Raw genomic sequence first — 7314 nt, forward strand, 5'->3', positions numbered from 1 at the left:
ACACCTGGCACCCCCTGCACCTACAGCCCCTCAGGGGTCCCTGCAGCCCTCCCACATCTGGCACCGCCTGCACCCACAGCCCTTCAGGAGGTCCCTGCACCCCCAAACCTGGCACCACCTGCACCCACAGCCCCTCAGGGCTCCTTGCAGCCCCCCACACCTGGCACCGCCTGCACCCACAGCCCCTCAGGGGTCCCTGGAGACCCCCCACACCTGGCACTGCCTGCACCCACAGCCCCTCGGGAGGTCCCTGCACCCCCACACCTGGCACCGCCTGCACCCACCTCCCCTCAGGGTTCCCTGCAACCCACCACACCTGGCACCGCCTGCACCCACAGCCCCTCAGGGCTCCCTGCAACCCACCACACCTGGCACCGCCTGCACCCACAGCCCCTCAGGAGATCCCTGCACCCCCAAACCTGGCACCACCTGCACCCACAGCCCCTCAGGGCTCCCTGCAGCCCTCCCACACCTGGCACCACCTGCACCCACAGCCCCCTTGTGGGTCCCTGCAGCCACCCCCCCCACACACCTGGCACCGCCTGCACGCACAGCCCCTCAGGGGTCCCTGCAGCCCCCACACCTGGCACCGCCTGCACCCACAGCCCCTCAGGAGGTCCCTGCACCCCCAAACCTGGCACCACCTGCACCCACAGCCCCTCAGGGCTCCCTGCAGCCCTCCCACACCTGGCACCACCTGCACCCACAGCCCCCTTGTGGGTCCCTGCAGCCACCCCCACCCCCCCCCCCCCACCTGGCACCGCCTGCACGCACAGCCCCTCAGGGGTCCCTGCAGCCCCCACACCTGGCACCGCCTGCACCCACAGCCCCCTTGTGGGTCCCTGCAGCCACCCCCACCTGGCACCGCCTGCACGCACAGCCCCTCAGGGGTCCCTGCACCTCCAAACCTGGCACCACCTGCACCCACAGCCCCTCAGGGGTCCCTGCAGCCCCCAACACCTGGCACCGCCTGCTCCCACAGCCCCTCAGGGGTCCCTGCACCCCCACACCTGGCACCGCCTGCACCCACAGCCCCCTTGTGGGTCCCTGCAGCCCCCCCCCTCCACATCTGGCACCGCTTGATCCACAGCCCCCCACAACCCTCGCCTCTCCCCCCCCCCCATACCTGCAGACGCTCCTCGCCCCGGCCCCGCTGGCTCCTCCTGTCCCAAAGCAGGGGGCGGGGCCTCGAGCACAACACAGCAACAGCAGCGGTAACCAGGGCCCGCCTCCTGGCAGGAGCCACCCGCCACGGAAAGAGGACCGACACAGGCTCCGCCCACCGAAGGCGACGGGATAAACATCACACTAGGGTAGCACCACTCGCCATAGAAAGAGGAAGAAACAGGCCCCACCCACCGAGGATCGCATGGATAAAAAACACACCGGGTACGAATCACTCGCCATCGAAAGAGGATAGAAACAGGCTCCGCCTACAGAGGGAGTTGTGATAAGCAATATAGCAGAGCACGCACCACTCGCCATAAAAAGAGGAGGAAACAGGCTTCGCCTACGGATGCCAATAGGATAAACTATGGTCCGCTTCCGAGCAGAAACCACCTATAATAGAAAGAGGACCGAAACAGGTACTGCCTACAAACGTCGAAAGGCTAAACAATACAATGGGGGGAGGGGTGGCGGAAGAGCACGCACAACCTGCCGTGGAAAAATGACCAAAACAGTCCCCGCCCACAAAGGGCAAAGGCATAGAGTCCTACACGGGAACACATTGTGATGTCTTCTTCCTTCTCTTACATCATGTAGAACACTGTTTGTGGAAAGGAGTTCTTGGTGGGTCAGTTGGTTTATTGGACTGTTGGCTGAGGTGTTATTAAATAAACCTCCTTACTAAGTTCACTCTGTGTACCTCGTTTCATCTTAATTTTACATACATCACTTGCTGTAGAAACAAGACTGAAACTGTCCCCGCCCACATGAGCCGATGGGCTACACAATCTGCACTTTGGCACCTTTCCACCCACTGCCCAAAAAAGCGAGGAACTTTCTTCACTTTTTATTCTATGGCAAAACGGAGGCGAGGATTATGCATATCTTCCTTCACTTTATTATGCATAGCAGGTTCAAAGAACATGGTAAAAACACGCAATAAAAAAACAGGAAACACAACAGACTACACATCCCATGAACCACAGGGGGGTAGTCTCTATGGTAAACACAGTCCAAAACAGTCCACAATAAAAAATGTTAGTGACAAGAATTTTCAATTCTATGTCAGTCCACGGAGGCTCTGATTATGCTTCCCAATCTTTACTGACAAAATACAGCAGCCAATAAAATAACTTTAAACTTGCATGACCCCCGGAAGGTCAACCCCCTCCAGTGTCTGCACCAATCACCACCAAGTCCTTCACATAATTGTCTGTGTAAACGCCGTGACGTCCTCTTTCTTTGCTGCTGCAGCAGCAGATAAGTCCCTTTCCCTTCATTATATTTTCAGTATATTTGTTGGGGGAGGTTGGTTTCACGATATTTATTTCACAATATTTATTAAATGGGTTGATATCGGCTGGCTCACGGGCGCGAGTGTATCGCGGTGCGCGTTTGCAGGTGTTGGGTTTCGCAATGCGAGCTTTTTGCCGGTAGGGGGCGGTGGAGCAGGAGAAGGCAGACGCGAGACTCTCGCGCTCAGGGAGCAGTCGAGTTGTGGCCCAAACACTGCGCGTGAACGTAAGGACAGTTTCTATTTGAAATCGAGTGACTGAATATTCGTTTTTAAACGCGTGCAGGACTGCATAAATCCCTGGCCTTGTGAACGCCTACCGGGGCAGTAACCGGATAAGAGCTTTGCTCTAGGGGAGTACAGGGGCTCCTTCCACCTTGATATTTTGCCTCATTAGACCTCTGGATATTTGCGTTTTGTTAGGATTTGGGACTGTAGAAAGGTCTGAGGTACCCCAGGGTTCTCCCCCCCCTTTTTTGAAAGTTCCTCCAGTCCTCTCTGCCTTGTGGCAATGGCGTATTACGCTGAAGAGGAAGATCAGTGGGTTGAGTGTAACCAGTTTGAGGAGGAAAATCTAGTGGAAGTTTTGGACACCCACATCCAAGGTTCGGTAAATAAAGCCCTGATCAAGGCTTTAAAGCCTTTTACTAAAACCCTTCATAGCTCTGGTAAACGGAAGGTGAAATCTTCACATGGCAGCGCGGGCCACTCACAGTCATCGGCCAAAGTATTAGCGCGCATGGCTAAGAATGTTATGAAGGACCATGGCTCCATGGCTCATTATACTACTGAGGAGTCTTCCCAGTCTACATCGGCTACCTCAGATTCCGAGGTTGAATCGGTGTTACCTAAAAAGAAATCACAGAAAACTAAACATACAGCTTATAAAGCAGATGACAGTCAAGCGCCCAAGAACCTTTTATTTGATCCTCAAAGTTTGGTTCATCCTCGATCTACCGAGTGGGTACCTGGTCCCAAAGTGGCTCAGTATGTGGCTAATAATTTGCGCCAGGGTTTTGAGAAAGAAGTACGGGCCACCTTACGTTCGGAATGCCCGAGGCCTTCCTTGATAGGGAAGGTGGCGGATACGCCAGAACTAGATCCCAATATGGCGACGTTCATGAGAAAGTTAGCGAAAGACCCCAAGAAAGGTTTAGATAGGGCTTGGCGGGATGCCAGGACAAGTTATTGGATGTCTCTGGACCCCGCACGAAGATTCTCGAGGCTGCAGTTAATGCAAAGGATCAGAACGTCCCACTGGATACGTCGGATATCATGGAATGGGCCCAAAGGGCTTTATGCTTTCTGGGAAATGCCAATGTGGCTCTCTCGACGGAGAGACGAAGATCCTTTTTAATGCGTATTGACTCCCAGTTAGCGGAGATGGCCACTACCGAACCCGGTTCCCTTGCTAATGGCATGCTGTTTGGGGACAAGTTCGTTAAGGAGATGGGGACGTACGTGGCCACCTTTTCGGCATTGGACAAGGCCCAAGCAAACATTAAAAAAGTGTTTCTCACAGGTGTTTTTGACAAGGCCGGCCGTTCAAGAGGTCGAGGGTTCGGCCGAGGTTTTAGTCAGACCTCACGAGGAGCAGAGCAACGAGGCAGAGGTAATTAGAGACCACAATTCTACCCCTCCCGTAATAGGGGTGGAAGAGGCAGAGGCCAGAGAGGAGTCTATCAAGGACAACAGCATACGGCAGGAGATGCCTCCTATTCAGGTACGAGTCCTAAGTCCCAGGGAGTGCATGGTGGGTGGTCGGATAGCTTTGTTTTTCCACAGATGGCAAAGTCTCACAACCGACCCCTGGATTTTACAGACTCTGCAGGGCTTTCACATAGAGTTCTATGCCTCTCCAGAGCAGACACACGTGCCCAGTCCTCTTCATTTTTCCCTACTAGAGCAGAGTTTCATCGACAAAGAGGTGGAGGCATTGCGCCAGAAAGGGGCAATAGTGGAGACCATTCCTCACACGCAGGGTTTTGTAAGTACCATCTTCTTGGTCCCCAAAAAGGATCAGGGATTTCGCCTGGTGCTAAATCTCAAGGAGTTCAACGCCTGGGTCGTGTATCGACACTTCAAAATGGAAGGCATACACCTCCTACGGGACATCCTCCTAGAGGGCGATTGACTGGTTCGATTGGACCTAAAAGATGCCTATCTCGCAGTTCCGATTTTCCCTCCGCACAGACGTTTCCTTCAATTTCTTTGGCGAGATCAATGGTTCGAGTTTTCCGCCATGCCGTTCGGCCTTTCGTCCGCCCCTTGGTGCTTCACCAAGTTGATGAAGCCGGTGGTACAATGGTTACGAGAAAGGGGAGTACGCCTGATCATTTATCTCGATGACATTTTGATCATGGCGCGGTCCAGAGACCTTCTGTTAGTCCACCTAGCATGGACGATACAACTCCTGCAGGAATTGGGATTCATCCTGAATCTGGACAAGTCCATTCTGGTACCTGCACAGGTAATGGATTTTCTGGGGTTCCAGATCAACTCCCTTACGACGCAGTTACTTCTACCTCTCAAGAAGAGAGTAGCGATCAGGAAGGAGTTGAGGAGAGCGCTTGCCTCTCCGACAATATCATTGAGGACTTTGGCTCGACTGGTTGGACTATTGGCGTTTTCCATTCAAGCAATATTTCCGGGTCCATTACATTACAGGGCCCTTCAGAGATTGAAGATTTTACATCTGCGCAAGGGTCTTTCGTACGCGCAGCAGATTGTACTGTCGTCAGAGGCACGTACGGAGATGAATTGGTGGTTAGATCATATGGACGCCTGGAATGGCAGAGTCATTTTCTCAACCAGTCTGGATGTGGTGATAGAGTCAGATGCCAGTCATTGGGGCTGGGGAGCACGTTGTGGGACTATAGAGACAGGGGGTCGATGGTCCTGGGAGGAGTTGAATCTGTATATCAATTGCTTGGAGCTTCTAGCAGGCTTATTCGCGATTCGCACGCTGGCTCCTCAAAGGGTCTCTTGCTGCATTCTTCTCCGCATGGACAATGTGTCCGCGGTCCGGTATATAAATCCCCTGGGAGGCACCAGATCTCGCCTTTTGGCGGAAATAGCAAAGGACTTTTGGCATTATTGCCTCGAGCATCACATTGTGGTGACAGCGGAGTATATTCCCGGGTCGACCAATGTGGTAGCCGACTGGAATTCTCGATACTTGAGGGACGCCAGCGATTGGAGACCCCATCCCAGAATTTTCAGGGCCTTGAACCTCAAGTGGGGTCCTTGTACGATGGACCTGTTCGCATCCGGACTCAATCGTCAGGTTCCCCTGTTTTACAGCTGGCGCCCGGACCCTCTAGCGGTCAGCTCGGATGCCTTCCTTCAGTCATGGACGACGGGCATTCTATATGCATTTCCACCGTTTGTCATGGTACCCAGAGTGCTGGCGCAGATCTGCAGACAGAGGGCGGAGGTTATTCTGGTATCACCGTGCTGGAAAGCACAAGCGTGGTTTCCGAGCGCGCTGGAGTTGACTTGCGCGCCTCCGGTTCGAATTCAGTCATTTCCGGATCTCCTCACGGACCCTCGAGGGCTTCGACATCCTTTGATCCTACAACACCAGTTAGTCCTCATGGCCTGGAGACTTTCAGGCGTTGTTGGCAAGTGCCGGGAGTTTCACAGGACACTCTCTTCTTTCTATCCCAGGCCTGGGCACCCTCCACACACAAGCGGTACGAATCCGCTTGGAGACGATGGGTTAGTTGGTGTAATGAATGACAGGGTGATCCTATGGGATCCGACATACATATGATTGTAAATTTCTTGTTGGAGCTCGCCAGATCAGGGCTAGCGTACAGGATTGTGAACAATTTCAGATCAGCGATCTCAGCGGGACATCCGCATGTAGAGGGCAAACCGGTGGGGGAGCATCCACTGGTTTGCAAGGTGGTGCGAGGTATTCGGTTGGTGAATCCTCCCCAACATAAGTATACGACTCTTTGGGATGTTACTGTGATCCTACGTTTTTTGATGAACTGGCCCAGTAACGAAGGTCTGTCAAGGAAGCAGCTATCGGCAAAATTGACGATTTTGTTGTGCCTGATCTCATGCAGACGAGTGTCTGACATACGGGCCTTGGATTTGGCAGGTAGAGTATTCACTCCCTCGGGAGTTTCATTCACGATTTCAAAGCGTACAAAGACACATTCGCACTGTATTTCTTACCCTGCCTTTCCTCATCACAGCAGATTATGTGTGGTCAAATGCTTAAAGGTTTATGAGGATTGTACTAGAGAATTTAGAAATGATGTGTTGGGACAATTGTTGATTGCTCTTCAGAGACCTTTTCGCCCAGTCACGTCTGCGACTTTGGCCAGGTGGGTCATTTGGTTACTGGGTCTTGCAGGTGTGGATACCTCTAAATTTGGAGCCCATTCAGTTAGAGGGGCTATGGCCTCCAAGTCATTTGGTGCCGTTCTCGGCTGCAGGACATCATGACTGTGGCGGATTGGTCTACTGATTCTACGTTTAAGACCTTTTATCATAAATCTATTGTGGATGTGGCTTCGGTGGTGGTGGAACAACTTTAAACTAGCATAATCAGAGCCTCCGTGGACTGACATAGAATGAAAAATTGTCTAGCAATCGCGACAAAGAATTTTCAATTCTATTAAGGACACGGAGGCGAGGATTATCCCACCCAGGCTACAATGTCAGTGACTCTCTTTTGTTGATTACTATTCATTTTATTATTCAGGTTACAGTGCAATGACAATATTGTGTATATTATAATGCAGTATACCCACCCTAGAGTTAATTCATGGTTACGGTATGTCCATCGGTTTGGGGATGGAATTTACGGTGTTGATTTCCATTTTAGGTGACCAGAG

At 52.6% G+C, this 7314-nt stretch overlaps 1 protein-coding gene across 1 annotated transcript in view; it reads right to left on the minus strand.

Annotated features, from left to right (window-relative positions):
* LOC146829867 (uncharacterized) overlaps positions 1-1322 on the minus strand; it is a 41061-nt gene extending 39739 nt beyond the window's left edge. Inside the window, exon 1 of the mRNA XM_085608522.1 lies at positions 1127-1322. The gene's annotated coding sequence lies outside the window, so the exon portion shown is untranslated. The remainder of the gene's footprint in view (positions 1-1126) is intronic.
* Positions 1323-7314: the final 5992 nt, after the last annotated feature.

Source organism: Triturus cristatus, chromosome 5_2 (assembly GCF_964204655.1).
Source record: "Triturus cristatus chromosome 5_2, aTriCri1.1, whole genome shotgun sequence".
Classification (NCBI taxonomy): domain Eukaryota; kingdom Metazoa; phylum Chordata; class Amphibia; order Caudata; family Salamandridae; genus Triturus; species Triturus cristatus.